We start from the raw sequence: 18,187 nt of genomic DNA, 5'->3' as shown, positions 1-18,187 counted from the left end.
TTACTTTATTAAGTTTATGTATCATTGTGGACCAGGGATGGTATGTAATTCCATGGGAAAGGGGACCACAGCCCTCCAGGAACTAAGAACTGTGGGTGATTAGGCAAATTCACTTAGATACCACCACCTGGAGTGGCCTGCATATACTGGTTCAAACTGGATTCGCTAGATAGAGACAAAGGACTTTTGGACAAATAGTCTGAGTTTAAACTGACTTGGAGCTTGCTTTCTGATTCAGAAACAGAGAGGAACTTCTGTCTAAGGGAGGCCCCAATTCTTTCTCGGAGGAGTTGGAAGGACTTAATCTATTCATGGGGGGTTCTTAGTGTGACCAAAAGGTGTTATGAAATTGTAACAACAGGAAAAACCTTTTGGTGGGGTTTTTGTTGGAGTTGGGGTGATATCTGATAAGCATGTAGAATTTTTTAAATGTTCTCTCTGTAATGCTTCCACGTTAAGAATAAATGTGCTTGCTTATAATCTGTGTGGTAACTTAACTGAGGGCAATTATGCTATTTGAAACCTCTGAGGAGAAAGCAAAGCAGGTCTGTGTAGGCAGTCTTATCTGGTGGGGAAACCACAGTGTAGGCAGAGAACTGTGCAGTCTGGAGAGAAACACAGCCCTCCACCCAAGAGAGGTAATCGCTTGGGAGCCAGAAGCTTAAGAGTGGGTGCTGTTGCTGGATCACAGAGAGGGAATACTGGTGCAATTGCCCTAAACTATGACAAAGTACCTCAGTTTACCTGCTTGATAGTATTCTGGTTCACTGCATGGAGTTAAACCAAAGGAGGCTGTAAGGGGGGAATTATCAGGAAATAAAACAATGACCAAATTAAGGTATTTCTAAGAAGGATAACAAGAGTCCTTAAGAGAGCAGTGGGTGAGCTAGTCACTGGGAATTTTTTTTTCATAGATATTAAGGGCAGTAGGGACCATTATGATCATCTAGTCTGACCTCCTGCACAACGCAGGCCATAGAATCTTACCCACCCACTCCTGCGAAAAACCTCTCACCTATGTCTGAGCTATTGAAGTACTCAAATCGTGGTTTAAAGACTTCAAGGAGTGGAGAATCCTCCGGCAAGTGACCTGTGCCCATGCTACAGAGGAAGGTGGAAAAACCTCCAGGGCCTCTTCCAATCTGCCCTGGAGGAAAATTCCTTCCCGACCCCAAATATGGCGATCAGCTAAACCCTGAGCATATGGGCAAAATTCACCAGCCAGATACCCAGGAAAGAATTCTCTGTAGTAACTCAGATCCCATCCCATCACAGGCCATTGGGCCTATTTACCATGAATATTTAAAGATCAATTAATTGCCAAAATCCTGTTATCCCATCATGAAATATCACCCTGTCTGTTACCAGTCAGGTTAACAGGGCAAAGTACAGACTTAGCCAAAGAGTGGTAAAACCATCGGGTTCCACCCAGAGAGACATACCCTGCCTAGAGAGAAAAGAGGATGAGTGGGCAACAGCAGCTCAGAGACAAGCTATGGGAGAGAGAGAGGGAGAGAAACAGCATGAGGAGAATCTCTCTCTCCCTGCCCAGGTATAGGCAGAGCCTGTTGGGCCATGGAGCTAAAGGGGGGACCTCAGCAATGTCAGAGGCACCCGAGCTCACCAGGGCTTTGAAAGAGGTGATAAACTACGCAAGACCCCAAAGTGTGACCATTGGGTGGCTTTAATCTTTTTCTCTGTTTGCTGGATACCTTTGGGCCAACGGCAATACATATGTTTGCAAGGAGATGCTTCTGAGTCACTTCAATCAATTGTTGGTCAAGCACCTGAAGAGGAATGTCTTGCAGGTACCAATTGTAGTTGGGCCTGTTGGGTTAACACGGTAAGAAACAAGGGAGCTGCCACCCCAGGATCTAGTCTAAGGCTACTCTACACTAGGAGTTAGGGGTGTGGTTCCCAACTTGAGTAGACATATTCGTACAACCTGTTAGTGTGCTAAAATTAGTAGCATAGCTACATTAGCACAGGCAGTGGGAGGTGCTAGCCGTCCTGGTCACAAACCTACCTAAACTCCGTAGCTACGTACTTGGGGGCGGCTAGTCTGTGTTGCTGCTCACGCTATTGCAGCTGCTCTACTACTTTTAGCTTACTAGCTTGATTAGAGCTAGTACGAGTCTGTCTGCTCGAACTGGGAATCACACCCTTAGGGCAAAGGGCAGACTTAGCCAAAGAGTGGCAAAACCATTGGGTTCTACCCAGAGAGAAGTGAAGGTAGGGGGACCTGTCAGTTGAGGGTGCGCTTCTGAGGGACTATGTCAAAGGGTGGCTGGCCCCTTTTACGGAAAAGTGGGGCCTCAGTCCCACCTGTGAGAAGATCAGCTCACCTCTCCAGGTGGATAATGATGAGGTCATATGACAAACTCAGGCCAGGCCTGGGGATAAAAGGAGGAAGGGACAGACTGCTGGGAGCAGTCCCTGGGAAAGGGTGCTCAAGTGGGAGCCTAACACTCCAGCTAGGCAGAGCTAGGTGTGCCAGGCAGGACAGAAGCCTACAAAGCTGCAGCTTGCCTGAGAAAGCAGCTGTAGGTGAGTGCTGCAGGGATCAAGACTGGTTCCTGTAGGGAATAAAAGGGTCTGTTTGACTATAACCCAGCTCTGGGAAGGTGGGCCGAAGAAAGAAGAGAGTGAAGTGCTTGACCGACAGCCAGAGGGGAGAAGGCAAAGAAAGCAGGGCAGATCTTGTATCTTTTCCAGAGGCTCACTGAGCAGGAAGAGGAGATGCTGAATCCAGCTGGAATCTGGACAGAAGAGAGGCCTTAATTTTGAGTGAGTTTGGACTCAATGTACAACCCCAGCAGAGGACTTCTCTTACATCTTTTTGGAGTATGAGGTGTTCTTTAGGGGGAACTGAGGTAAGGGGCTGAAGAGCAACCCTGGCCAAAGGAGAACACTCAAGAGTCAGCCAGCCCTGCTACGGACTGCAATGGGGTTTGAGTCACAACCACATTGTAATTGTGGTAGGATATTGGTAGGGCCCCACCAAATTTGTGATCCATTTTGGACCATTTAATGGTCAAAAGATTTTAAAAATTGTATATGTCATGATTTCAGCTATTTAAATCTGAAATTTCAGTGTTGTAATTGTAGGGGTCCTGACCCCCCCAAAAAGGTTTGGGGTGGGGGAACAAGGTTATTGTAGGGGGTCTGCGGTACTGCTACTCTTACTTCTAAGCTGTTGCTGCTGGGGGCAGCTGGAGAGTGGTGGCTGCTGGCTGGGAGCCTAGCTCTGAAGGCCGCACCACCACCAGCAGCAGTGCAGAAATAAGGATGTCATGGGCTAGTATTGTCACCTTACTTCTGAGCTGCTGCCTGTAGAGCTGGGCCCTCAGTCAGCAGCCACCACTCTCTGGCCACTCAGCTCTGAAGGCAGCAGCACAGAAGTAAGGGTAGCATGGTATGGTATTGCCACCCTTCCTTCTGCGCTGCTGCTGCGGGGGCGCTACCTTCATAGCTGGGTGCCTGGCCAATAGATGCTGCTCTCGGCTTCCCAGCTGTGAAGGCAGCACAAAAGTAAAGGTGGCAATACCGTGGCCTCCCTAAAATAACCTTGTAACCCCCCTGCAACTCCCTTTTGGGTCAGAACCCCCAATTTGAGAAATGCTGGTCTCCCCCATGAAATATGTATAGTACAAGGTAAAAGCACACAAAAGACCAGAATTCACAGGGGGAGACCAGATTTTACGGTCCGTGACGCATTTTTCATGGCTGTGAATTTAGTAGGGCCCTAGATATTGGGAATAGGGGGTGCTGTAGCTTGGCGATCCCATTTAAGTGAACAGTGACCAGAGGAATTCCACTCTAGGAAGAATGCAGGCAGAGAAGTCTGTCACTTGGAAAGAATGCCCATGGAAAAGAGAGTGCCCATGCAAAGACGGGAAGAAAGATTTAATGTGTGACTTACCCCTGTACTGTTACAGCAGTTGTCTCTGGAAGATTGAAAATAGCAGCTCTGACTAGTTAGTTTTAGATTTGTCAAGTAATAGCAATTTCCTAGCTACTTAAAGAAACTTTAAACTTTGATGTGATAAAGTTTGCCTTCCTGACTGTGCAAGTCTCCATCAAAGTTCTCCACATTATGAGTGTGAGTGATGATCTTGTGCTTATGAAGTGAAATGCATTACAGCAAGTGGAATTTACCTCTTACCAGAGCTGAAGGTTATGACAGTCCAAGTTTCCATTTTGCTTCAGAAAAAAAAGATTAAGATTGGACTAATAAACAGGGAAAGTCGCCAGTTGCATAGCATGTGCTAAACTTTCTGCATAATTTCATTGATTAAACACACACATATATAGATATCTATCACATCAGCCATATGAGGTCTCAGTCCAATGCAAATGAAAACTGCTGAATTAGAACACTGCAAAAATAGTACTTCTGTGTGTAGTTCTGTTACAGTTATGCTCTGAAAGGGACGAGATTTCTATCTGGCAATTGTCCTCTGAGGATTACAGATTAGTGGGGGGAGGGGTATAAAGAGATTTTTTTCTATCCACAGTATTAAATGTAGTTGACTTCCCTGCCTTTTTTGACATTTATAATAATAATTGTCTTTTTTTATGACAGTAGAATGTCCAGCTACAGAAGGAAAGTAATAATAAAAATAATTTAGGAACAAAGGAAGTAGAACTGAAAAGGAATGAAAAGATTTCCAGGACATTTAGACCATTAATTACTATATAAAACAAGAGGAAAGACATGAGGACCAAATCCTGCTCCTGTGCTCAAAGAGAACAGGTTCTATACTGGGGAAGTTTGCAGGAGTGCAAGTAGGGAAAGGATTCTTTCCCTTCAGACCATGGAGTAGCAACAGAATCGTTAGGTGGCTGCTAGACGATCCTGAAAGTAGTAGTAGCCCCAGGGGAATCTTCATAATTATGAATCCATTGGCTCTGCTCCACAAGGAAAACCCTTTCACATTAGCCTGTTGGGACCCTCAGCACAAGTGTGTTCAACAGCATGCAGAGAAAGTTGGCCACCCATAGGTGGTCCTCTAATTCTCCTCTGCATGCCCTCTACATACCACCGAATTGCTAACCACTTAAAAATAAGAAGTAGGAAATAAAAAACATCGCTCTATGATCTCTGAAACGCTGAAGAAAAAAGCAGATTAACACAGCAGTAACAGAAAATGAATTTAAGATGAAAGGAGTAATAACACAGTGGCTGCTCAGGGAAAAAAATTCTAATGTAATAAACATCAGTGTAAGAGGACAAGATGAAACTACACAATTTCCTCTCACTCCAGCAAAGAATCTGAGCCAGAAAGCTGTTAATCATAACTGGACACTTTTCCTGCTGTTATATGGAATTGTTCTAAACACTTTCTGGTTAAAATGATGTTATCTGGAGATTTATGTAATGTGCCAACTCGAGGTTGCAGCTCAAATGTTCCTTTAAGAGGCCCAGTCGTACTTCTTACTCAGGCAAAATTCCCGGTGAAATCAACAGGCGTAAAGACTGCAGTTCTAACTTAGACTGGCCAATTTTATCTCTGGTGTAGCCCAGTGATTTTGAGTGGCACTACACCAGATATGAATCTGACCTAAGCTGTTCAGTAACTTCAATAAATTTGGTTTGGTTTGAGAGAGAATATTCTGCTTATTTGAGTGGAATTTACCTGTTCATTTCTCAGCTAACTACAATAAATGGAAATGAGAAAGTAGAATCAGCTGTCAATTTTAAGCAAATCGGAAGCAAGACGGAAAAGAAAGAAACCTAAGAAACAGACTGACTCCCTACCTAAACCTATTTCATTTCAGACTTAGTGTAAGTTGATTAGGCCAGTGGGAATGGGTAAGATATCAATAGTAAATTAAAGAGCTGTTATGGAGAAGCATGAAAATCACTTACAAAATAACAATGTTTCAATGCTACAGATAAGCATTGTTGACAGGAAGCCTTAGTATGCCCTGTTTCGGAAGCTTTAAATCCAAGAGATGGCTGACTCAGACTTATGGGAATAGTTTTACTAAGAAACTTATCTTTCCTATATTGGTTTTGTAACTCAAGCCACCAACCTATTGTATCCCATGCATTTTTGTAATGTATTCCATTTCACGGTATTATAATCCTTCACTTTAACCATAGAACTGAATTTCTTTTCTTACACGTCTTTTAACTGTATCAAGGTTAGTAATGATGTTTAGAATTTAAAAGTGTACCCAAGTTCCGAACATTTTTTTTTATCCCTTTTCCTACCTTTCGCTGTTCTTTCATTTTTCAACATAGATTGAAATAAAGTGCACAGACAGTAGACCCTTTGATGGCTTTGTGAGTGCCCTGGATTCACATATATGCTTTGAATTGATTTATATTGCAGGTTTGCTTGCTGTGGGATGTGCTCCCAGCCTCAAAACAATCTCAAATAACATCTCTGGGTACTGGTAGCCCTAACTTGTTCTTCTCTTCCTCCTGTTATCTATTTTGGCCAAAAAGTTTGGAATAACCCTTTGAAATTATCTACCGGCAGGCCCACTTAATAATAACTCACTTGGGTTAACAGTAGTTATTTGTATTACTCTATATGGCTCAAAGGCCCAGGCAAATCTGGAACCCATTTTTTCTAACTCCTTTCTAACTCCTCTCTCTGAATAACCCTTTCTATGACAGGTCAGAGAGTGGCTTTGAAGGGGACACTGGAGAGTTGGCTGAAGATTCACTGACATTACTGCAGCCCACTCTGCCCACTTGGTTGTGAGGAATTCCTTCCTATAATCTTAGTGATCCCCCAGTCAGAGCTGGTTTAATTCCCCTTTGCATGAGGAAAAAAAGATACACCCCATTAGCTGCACAGAAAATTTGTCTTAATGGGAATATTTTTCATTGCACTGATTTTTTTGTGAAAACCTGTTTATCTATTAGAAATAGACATTAAATGACTTCCAGTGTAAAGTCAATTGAAATTCATGGTCTTCCAGCCCTAAAAGTGATGTCATTGAAAGCCTATGATGTAATCTGGGTTTAAACATTAAACTGAATTTTTACACAAATTGTTTTTACAGTTTTGAATGTGCCAAAAAGATATGGAAAAATGGCCAGGAGCAGAATGGAATTGTGATCTTAATCTTGAGAATTAATGATTTTAAATAGATGCCTCTGCTGTCATGATCTCATTTTCAGCTCACGCTGGTCAGATAGCTTGGCAAATCCTACATAATGGAACCAGTGGCATGGCAAACTGATGTTGACAGTTAGTGGGAACCACCAAGGCCTGTTGTTTGCTGCTATTAGGGGAGCTAGCAAACAGGGGACCACAAACAGGAGAGCTTGAGGAGGGAGAAGGAGTGTTTGCTGAACAAACACTGTGCGAGTACTAACTAGTAAGGAGGGCTTTAAACTAGGTTCAAAGGGGGCAGGTGACCAAAGCTCACAGGTAAAAAAGGGAGGAGGTGTTGCCTTATATATTAAAAATGTATATACTTGGAAATAGGAGAAAGACTTGTTGAAAGTCTCTGGGTAAGGATAAAAGGGGTAAAAACCAAGGGTGATGTCATGATAGGGGTCTACTACAGACCACCTAACCAGGAAGAAGAGGCGGATAATGCTTTTTTAAAACAACTAACAAAATCATCCAAAGCATAGGACTTGGTGGTGATGGGAGATTTCAATTACTCAGACATCTGAAAATAACACAGCAGGGCACAAATTATCCAGTAAATTCTTGGAATGTATTGGAGACCATTTTTTTTTTTATTTCAGAGGGTGGAGAAAGCTACTAGGGGAAAGGCTGTTCTAGATTTGTTTTTGAGAAATACGGAGGAACTGGTTGAGAATTTGAAAGTGGAAGGCAGCTTGGGTGAAAGTGATCATGAAATGATAGAGTTCATTGTTCTAAGGAATGGTAGGAGGGAGAATAGCAAAATAAAGACAATGAATTTTAAGAAGACAGACTTTAGCAAATTCAGGGAGTTGATAGGTAAGATCCCATGCGATGCAAGTCTTAGGGGAAAAAACAATTGAAGACAGTTGGTAGTTTTTCAGAGAGACCTTATTAAGGGCACAAGAGCACACTATCCCACTGCCTAGGTGTCAAGGCTGATTTCCCCCCTCGGGCACTTTGAGTGAAGAAGATGGGGGCCCACAAGGATTCTAAAAATTAATACTGGCCACTCCAGATTTGTATGAAACTCCCAAGGTTACAGCTTCTCTCTGACCTTGGATGGATAGATGCTGCCGCCACCCAACTGCAAAAGCCCCCTTCAGAACCCAGGAAGATGCACTTGAAAATTCCTTCCAGTGGAGTACCCTCAAGATCCTTAGCCCCCCTCCGGGGAAGAGCTGAGAAAGAAAAGAAAGGAAATCAGGTATTGCCACCAGCTAATTAACCAACATGTGCACAAACCTCTTAGGACACAATCCAATCCTGTTCTTAAAGGTAAACTTTATTAAAAACAAAAACAAAGAAAATACAGTTGAAAACTCAGGCTATTGCTAGATTTTAAAAACCCACTTACAAAAATTAAGCATCAAGAATAACCTTCTTGAGGTCCAGCTTAAAGGTTACAAGCAAAACAAAAGTATTTTGGGTTAGCACACAGGAATCCACAAGCCATAAAGAAAATAACAGAGAGAAACCTAATTGCATCTTCCTAAAAATTTCCTGATCTACTTACATATCTGGGGTTTCAAATGAGTAATTTCTAGGTATGATTTGATGATTTTTCATACCTGGTCCAAACTCTTACAGCATAGCTGCAGCCTTGTCTGTGCTTCTCCCAAGAACAACAGATGGACAGCGGGGAAGTTTTTTCTCAATTTTAAAAAGTTCTAGCCTTCTCATTGGCTCTTTTGGTCAGGTGCCCACTCCCTTCCTTTTACCTATGCAGGGAGACTTTTTAACACTTTACAGGTAAAGCAAATAGAGAACTACTACTAAGAGGGATTTAAAAGTTAACTGGCCGGCTGGGTGTCCATAAAATGGTGCTATCCTCCCACCCTCACCCCCCCTTGCATTTATCACGGTAGGAAAGGTAGGAAGTATGGCAAGAGACCACCCTGGCTTAACCAGGAGATCTTCAATGATCTAAAAATAGTCCCACAAAAAGTGTAAACTAGGTCAAATTACAAAGGATGAATATAAACAAATAACACAAGTATGTAGGGGCAAAATTAGAAAGGCAAAGGCACAAAACAAGATCAAACTAGCTAGAGACATAAAGGGTAACAAGAAAACATTCTACAAATACATTAGAAGCAAGAGGAAGACCAAGGACAGAGTAGGCCCGTTACTCAATGAAGGGGGAAAAATAATAACAAAATGTGAAAATGGCAGAGGTGCTTAATGATTTCTTTGTTTTGGCTTTCACCAAGAAGGTTGGTGGTGGTTAGACATCTAACATAAAATAGGGAAAGAACAAGTTCAAAATTACTTAGACAAATTAGTTGTCTTCAAGTCACCAGGGCCTGATGAAATACATCTTAGAATACTCAAGGAGCTGACTGAGGAGATATCTGAGCCATTAGCAATTATCTTTGAAAAGTCATGGAAGATGGGAGAGATTCCAGAAGACTGGAAAAGGGCAAATATAGTGCCCATCTTTAAAAAGGGAAATAAGGGCAACCCTGGGAATTACAGATGAGTCAGCTTAACTTCTGTACCTGGAAAGATAATGGACCAAATAATCAAGCAATCCATTTGTAAAAATCTAGAAGATAATAAGGTGATAAGTAACAGTCACCATGGATTTGTCAAGAACAAATCGTGTCAAACCAACCTGATAGCTTTCTTTGACAGAATAACAAGCTTTGTGGATCGGGGAAGCAGTAGCTGTGTTATATCTTGACTATAGAAAAGCTTTTGATACTGTCTTGCATGACCTCATGGGACGTGCAACCTAGATGGAGCTACTATAAAGTGGGAGCAAAACTGGTTGGAAAACCATTCCCAGAGAATAGTTATCACAGTCATGCTGGAAGCACATAACACATGGGGTCCTGCAGGGTTCAGTTCAGGGTCTGGTTCTGTTCTTCATCAATGATTTAGATAATGTCATAGAGAGTACACTTATAAAGTATGCGGATGATACCAAGCTGGGAGGGGTTGCAAGTGCTTTGGAAGATAGGATTAAAATTCAAAATGATCTGGGCAAACTGGAGAAATGGTCTGAAGTAAATAGTATGAAATTCAATAAGGACAAGTACAAATACTCCATCCACTTAGGCAGGAATAATCGGTTGCACACATCCAAAATGGGAAATGACTGCATAGGAAGGAGTACTGTGGAAAGGGATGCAGGGGTCATAGTGGACCACAAGCTAAATACGTGTCAACAGTGTAAAAAAAAGTGAACATCATTCTGGGATGTATTAGCAGGAGTGTTGTAAGCAAGACACGAGAAGTAATTCTTCTGCTCTACTCTGTGCTGATTAGGCCTCAGCTGGAATATTGTGTCCAGTTCTGGGCACCACATTTCAGGAAGAATGTGGACAAATTGGAGAAAATCCAGAGAAGAGTCACAAAAATGATTAAAGGTCTAGAGAACATGACCTCTGAGGGAAGATTGAAAAAAATGGGTTTGTTTAGTCTGGAAAAGAGAAGACTGAGGGGGGACATGATAACAGTTTTGAAGTATGTAAAAGGTTGTTACGAGGAGGAGGGAGAAAAATGTTTTTCTTAACCTCTGAGGATAGGACAAGAAGCAATGGACTTAAATTGCATCAAGGGAGGTTTAGGTTGGACATTAGAAAAAAAGTCCTAACTGTCAGGGTGATTAAGCACTGAAATAAATTGCCTAGGGAGGTTGTGACATCTCCATCACTGGAGATTTTTAAGAGCAGGTTAGACGAACACCTGTAAAGAATGGTCTAGAGAATACTTATTCCTGCCATGAGGCAGGGGACTGGACTAGATGACCTCTCAAGGTCCCTTCCAGGCCTATGATTCTATGATTAGAGAACTTTAACCATTATGATGGAAACGGTGATTATGTCATCGAACCCACCTCCCTTGATGAGGGGTTGGTTCCCTATAAAGTGTCTTCTGGTGTGCCAGAGTGTGTATTTGAGTTACTGTATTAAGAAAGCATGAAATAAATGGATACTAGCTCTACTTTTCTCTAGACCACTTGCCCACCCCCTTCAGAATTTCAGCTCATTGTTTTCCCAACGATTAACAGCACATGCAGGACTTAGTATTGTGGGCCCCAGTAATGACCACTAGAGTACAGTTAAGGTTGCAAAGTAATTTCTATTATATGATCCACTGTTTTCATAGGCTTATATATTTTTGAAATGTATACCATAAAACATATGGGGTAGGCAATACTGCCAAGTTAACATTACTTGAACTCTGTGGAGCAGGGGTGTCTGTATCTGTGGATGCAGAGGTGAGCACAATCGTGCCCTGGACTCTTACTGGGGCCCTTAGTCATTCTGCAATATAAGCAAAAACATTCTGACTTTTTTGTCTATGGTAGCAATAATAATATTGCCATTTAACTGCTGTATTATTGAGGGTGGCAAGGTGAGGCACAGGTTGTGTTGGTAGATAGGTCTACTGCATTCTTGTGGGGTCCCCTGTGCGTAAAGTAGGCAAATGGCAGAACACAGGGTCGCATTCTAAGTGCACCACAACTGAGAATCAGGTAGCTTTTCAAGCTCTAGAGTCAATTAAACAAACTTATAAGATCATCTGCATTAGTGTCATCTAGCAACTCCTAATATTGTGTCCCTTTCTTTTTCTTCTCTTAGAAAATGTATCCGTTTACTGTTACCATAGACTTGAAATTTGTCTTAACTAAATATTTAAGGACATTGCTATTTAATTTAAGTGTTATTCAAATGCTAACTTCTGAACACATGAACCTGATTACAGAATAATGTTTCAAGTGGTTTCAAAACCAAATCAGCAATGATGCACGCAATTAATGTATTTGGGGTTTCTCTGAATTCTAGACACAACTTCAGGTTTGGTCAGACATTGTGGAAGGTTCAAAGGGACCTTGTTTTCAGGGGGAATGTGAAGAGGGTTGGGAACAATTATAGTGCCTGCTAGCCCACTTGGGGTGCCAGTCATCTCAAAGGAGGCAGAGATGAGGAAATATCATAGCACCACCTGAATCTACACTGGCTAGTGTCAGGCCATGGATGGGAGATCACAAGCAAAATACTGAACTAATGTAGCCTGGGCAAGGCTATTCTTGGCATATTCCTTAACCTCATTCTCATGAGAGTTTCAGGCATCAGATTACTGTGAGATTATTATAAGAATCTGAACTATATAGTGTTTACCTGGATCAAATCTTCTGAAGCTTTTGGGAGTCACCTTTGAAAACCTGTGATATTGGATTATGCTCTCCCTTCTGCAAAAGGCACAGAATCAAAGATTCTTCTATTTGTAAAGCAGTCTTTCATGCTGCCCTGAATGAGGTTATAGACACTTCTGAGATGGTATTACTGAGAATTGTTATCTCTGATTTCTTATTGTGGGAATGTTCCATGATCCTCAGACTTTCACTGTGCACTTTACTTACTGCCATCAGCCCTTTTATTAACCTCTAAGGGGTATTTCCATTGATCAAGTACCCCAGGTCAAGTGCATTTTGCCTTCTCTGTCTCATTACATGTGAAGATAATTTACCTCATCTGAAATAATGGACTATAGTACAATATGCCAAAGAAACAAGTTAATAGCAAAAAGTGCTGAAATGTTTTAAATAAGATTGATTTCATTTTGATCCCCCCCCCCCCAATTTTAACAAAGTATAAGAAAAAAGTATACCTAGGTGCAAGACTCCCTAGCATCAAGTAAGTCAGTCCAAACCCTTGAAATTGAAGAAAGAAAACGTGATGCTGTTAGTCTTAGATTTCTGCCTTGCTCGGGTTGTCAGAGTTCTTGTTTGACCCTGACTTTGCAGTGTGTCAGAGCTCCACGTCCTGGTATCGGTGAGCAGCTGCACACCATCCCTCATTGTGTTCCTCAGGCCTGGCAGTTCTGGTTTAAGATGTCTTTGAAGTGGATTGGTGTGAGCTTGCATTCACTTATGAGCTATGGAATCATAGGTTGCATTTGTATAAACACACTATTGGACAGGTGTAATATCTCTGCAGTGCTTTAATCTCTTGCAATTTTGTTCACTGTTATGTACATCTCTTTACCCTGACTAAACAGGTGACTGTCCCTTAATTTTAAGAGCTTCTTTGAACTTGCATATACTGTTCCCTGCCCATAGAATTTTCTTGTAATGGAATCGTCTTTAAAAGAGCTTCTTCTTTTTTTTTTTTTTGGTCTCAAACAAATGTGAATCTTTCAAGCCAGGTTAACATTTTTACCCCCAACTCTATGGTAGCTCTTCATCTTCTGAGTTGATTGTTAGACAATGGGTCAGTTTCTCTTAACCATAGCTTTAAAATCCCTATATAATGTATTGCAGGGAAGTGTGTTCAGTAGTCTTCAGTAATACTAATTTATAGAAAATATGGTTTCTCAATATCTGGTGTGCCATCTGTCACAGACATCTGTGTGGTGTTTGTTTTGTATTTGCTTTTCAGTAGAGTACAGAGTCAAAAGAAGCAAGGAGAGGTTGCTCTGAAAGAGGAGAAAGGAGGCAGACAAAAAGGAAACAGAAGTGGAAAGTACTGTAGGTTGTGGAGGGGGGGAAGTGCTGTCTTTGAAAGATTGATTAGATGCAAGACTCTTTCCTTTGTGTAACCTCTTAATTGCCTCAACAAAATGTCTCAAAGTGGATATAATTACAAATTTTCAATGGGTCTGTAAAAATGACACATTTGCATGTGGAAAATGAGTAATTCCATGTGAGAAACAGGCAATTAATGTGTAATTACCTGTTTTATACATGCAAATACAAATTTTTGAGGCCCATTGAAAAATTGACTTTATACATGCAGCAGAATAGTTGACTTTCTAATAAACATCCCCTTTAAAAATGTGCACAGCTGAGTGAGACTGCTTTTATGCATTCCTTTTTAAATATATCCTATCTTTCTCTATAATGTTATTTCAATCCCATAAGAATGTGTTAGAAAAAGTAATGGTTTCTCTGCTCCATTGAACTGCATTTTCACCTGTAAGTTAGAATTATAAAAGAGGAGATCAATTTTAATTATTAATTGATATGTATTTTCCATGGGGCTTTTCCTAATAACCTTTTTATGCAATGCAATTAGTTGTGGTCTTTATTTTGTTACCACTTTGCAGTTTTAAGCACGCATATTTTCCTATTCCTTTGTGTTTGTGTGAGGGTTTGGGGGGGTGGCTGCATAAAACTTACCTTAAAAGCACTCAGTTTTTTGGATGTATTGCTATCATCAGTCAAGACGGTCCACAGCTTTCTACTTTGCTGAGGAGGGTATCAAGCAATAATAAAATTATGGGAAACCTAACAGAATATGCTTTCTTACTGCTCATCCACTTGTAGAGGGCCCTGGGATTATTCTGCTCCATTAATTTCCTAGCCATATTGTTCCCTCTGCCTCTCATTTCACATGTGGGAATCATAGAATGACTCGGATACCTTCTCTTGGTACTGGAGTAATGAAACAAAATAACAGAAAATTCTGAATTTTATACTGTGTCCTCAAATTACAAAAGAGGTAGAGTAAGGAGATGATGATTATATACTACAGATACAATTTACAGAGGAATGGCACTAGTCATAAAAACAAAGCACTCTATACTTTCTGAGCAGTGGCTATAGCTAATTAGCTGCAACTACTGTACCTTTTCACTCACTTAAAAAAAATCTCTTTTAAAAAGCTAGATCAGGGGATTATGCTATCAGTAACATCTCCACTGACTCAGTGGTGACATAAAAAGCTTGTTAAATCTGGCACAAATATGCTATTATCATGCTCTTCTAATTGCAGGAATGATTCTATGAACTTTTTTTAACCTTCCAGGGAGATGGTTGCCTTTATCCATTTTAGGAGGTCTCTGAATATAAAAAACAAGAATGATACTAATGTGATCATTACCTTTGATGTACTCCATTAGCTTCTCTCTGTTCAGCTTCCATGCTGCACCACAGCATTGTTTGAAAGGTAAACCCTCTTTTTATTTAAAAATAAATTAACAGTGAACTATACTTCAAGGTATACGCCCACTGCTCTAGTTTTCCTTGTACTAACCTACTGTTGTATCCACAGACTCTGCTATCCACTTATCTCTCAAGTGCAGTCTTGCTTTATTGTTGGCCTTCTCAGCAAAGAAGGGGGAATGGCAAAAGCCACCATGTTGTTTATTGACAAGTTTCAGAGTGATTTCCCTCTCTCAACAATCTCTTGTGGAATAGTCTTTCTTATCTGACTTTCATAATGTACCTGGACACTTTTTTCTCTTTTAGTGCTTATTAATTTAGTGCTCGTTAATCCTTCCAGCCCGTATGGTAAGGTTACCGGCAAATGGGCTGATTAATTCCAACTGTGGTCATGGTTTCTACAATATGATAACCTGTCTCCTGGAAACTGGACTGAGTTCACTAAACTTATTTCATATAGCTACAAGAGTTGTGGTAAGAATTTTCAGTCATTACCAGTGTAAGCCCTGTAGACGTAGATCTTACTGGGCATGAGTAAATTTGCATATAGCTTGATTTGCATGCAAGGTTCAGCTGTAAACAAGGGTGTGACAAGCTATGTGCTGGAGACATCATTTTGGGGCTAGTTGAGATAAGTAGGAACACCCTGAACTGATGAGCTTGAAATATTGATAAGATGTGGACATAAGCAGCAGACATAAGCAATTGGTCCTTGCATGATCAGTTAAGCAATTGGCCCTTACATGAACCGTATGATGTCCAGACCAATTAGGTGCGGTCTACACTACAAAGTTAGGTGAACATAATGTAGCTGTGCATATGTCTATGCTTAAATTTGTCTCCTACCGATGTATCACTATAACAGGACACTTACAGTAACACCACCTTCCCAAATGGCATTGAGCTATGGTCAATGAACTGAGGCTGATGCACCATGCGTGTAGACGCTGAATTACTTATTTCGACCCTAACAGTCCTCCAGCAGCTTTCCCACAATGCCAGACAGTGACCACTCTAGTCATAATTATGAACTCCACTGCCCAGAGATCAGAAGGCTCCCCGTCTCTCTAACGCCCTATACATTTTTGAAATGACTCTTCCTGATGGTGTGCTAGCCAAGACAGACATAGTAGATCTCCATTTTGCATGCTCTAAGCCAGTGGTTCTCAAACTTTTGTACTGGTGACCCCTTTCACATAGCAAGCCTCTGACTGTGACCGCCATTATAAATTAAAAACACTTTTTAATATATTTAACACAGTTATAAATGCTGGATGCAAAGAGGGGCTTGGGGTGGAGGCTGACAGCTCGCGACCCCCCATGTAATAACCTCGTAACCCCCGAGGGGTCCTGACTCCCAGTTTGAGAACCCCTGCTCTAAATGGACGGGAGATGTTGGATTCCTGGGCCTGTGGGGAGAAGAGGTCGTGCAAGCACAGCCACAAACCAACTGTAGAAACATGGACATTTATGAGCTGATTGCATGAGGGGCTTGCAGGAGAAGGGGTACAATAAGAAATAGTAGCAGTGCTGTATGAAAACAAAGCAACTGGGTTGGGCATATCAGAAGGCCAGGGAGGCCATGCCAACAGTTGATCTTTTGCTGAGCCGCAGACCTGCTGCTTTTACAAAAGAGCTGCATGCTAAACTTGGCGGAGACCCCCATCACCACCCAAACACCATTGTGGATACCTCTGAGGACCATGAGCCACAGGCCCCTGGCATGAAGACAAGGAGAAGGTGAAGGAGGAAGAAGAGAAGGATGGGGGACATGCAACTGGTGTGAGTAAGGACCTGTTTGCACTGCGATGGAGTCTCAATCAGTCCTAACGTTCAAGCATGGGTGAGCTTGATGCAGGGGAAAGAACTTGGGTAAATGTGTAATTGTATTTCCCATTACCTTGAGGTCCTGATAGTGGTCCTGACTTAACAGGATGCAGCTAGCAACTTTTCATTAATTTACTCATACTACAAGAGGTAGTGTTATCTGATTGCCGTTCCCCTGCAGAGTTAGGCAAGGGAGGTCATGTGGAGCAGTTTATGTACACATGGATGTCCCTTGAATCTTCCTGAGAGATCTCAATGAAATATCCATGGAAGTACTCTGCAGTCCTATCCTGAATGTTTCTAGGGATTGCAGGCTTATTTCTTCCTCTGTGGTAGGACATTTTCCCATGCCAGTTAGCGATAACTTCAGCAGGCACCACTGCAGTACACAGGCTAGCAGCATCCTGTACTTGGTGCTTTGTGACACCAGCAGCAGCTGTGCTTGCTGTGCCTCTTAGTAATGAGACATCAGCTAAAATCACCACCACCTGCTGAAAATAGTGGTATCCAGAACCACTGCCTTATACTCATAGCTTCCCTCCTTATTTCCCTCACCTCTGGCAGGCCATACTCACCATGGCTGGTGCTGTGAGTAGTGCTGTGCACAAAGCACATCCAAGCAGAAGTGTCAATCATGTATTGTTTAAAATTTTAGGAGAACAAGGGAAGGGAGTTTTGAAACTTAACTTCCACTTTCCATTGTGACTATATTGGCAATGGAAACTCGTGTGTGTGTGTGTCTGCAGCTCTGAAGCCTTGAGGGGTGGGTTCCCCCTTCACACTCTTGAAATACCCTAGCCAGATACAGAGGGGATGATCTGTTCAATGAGATCCTGCAAGCCTCTGCTACATCAAGCTATAAGCAAATATCCAAATGGCGAATGTTGAAGGCAGCCTGGAGAAGGGACTTTCTCCTGTCCACTCTTTCCAGCAGAAAAAAGAAAGGGATGCACCAAGATATAATGTGGCTTCTCTGGCAGCAAACACAGATGCTGCAGGCTCTTGTGGACATATAAGTTCAACAATCCTGGGTTCACTTCTCTTTGAAGTCCATGGAGCACTCCATTACAGAACCTCCTTATACCATCCCCATCAACATCCCATGTTGCCGCCTACTTACCCCTAACACTCCACCCCAGGGGAAATTAAGACAACCACCGCTTCACATACGGAAACTGCGGTTTTCACAGGTCAGCGTATGAGAGGTAAAATAAACATGAATTTTCATTTCCCTTAATTCTGTTCCATTAATTTATAAAGTTTTTTAAAATATATTTGCTTTTAATTTGCACAGATTTTTCTCTACACTTTTTTGATACTGAATAAAACTCTATTTGGAAAATAA

At 41.7% G+C, this 18,187-nt stretch overlaps 1 long non-coding RNA gene across 1 annotated transcript; it reads left to right on the top strand.

The window, feature by feature from the left end:
• The first annotated feature begins 2,436 nt into the window (after positions 1-2,436).
• LOC122466013 lies at positions 2,437-16,795 on the top strand. The gene is made up of 3 exons (XR_006291206.1): positions 2,437-2,547; positions 14,879-15,019; positions 16,650-16,795. It is a non-coding gene; the product is annotated as an uncharacterized LOC122466013 (long non-coding RNA).
• The last annotated feature ends 1,392 nt before the right edge of the window (positions 16,796-18,187 follow it).

Source organism: Chelonia mydas, chromosome 5 (genome assembly GCF_015237465.2).
Source record: "Chelonia mydas isolate rCheMyd1 chromosome 5, rCheMyd1.pri.v2, whole genome shotgun sequence".
Taxonomy (NCBI): domain Eukaryota; kingdom Metazoa; phylum Chordata; order Testudines; family Cheloniidae; genus Chelonia; species Chelonia mydas.
Note: the sequence above shows the minus strand (reverse complement) of the source record. Positions and strands in the feature narration are given on the sequence as shown.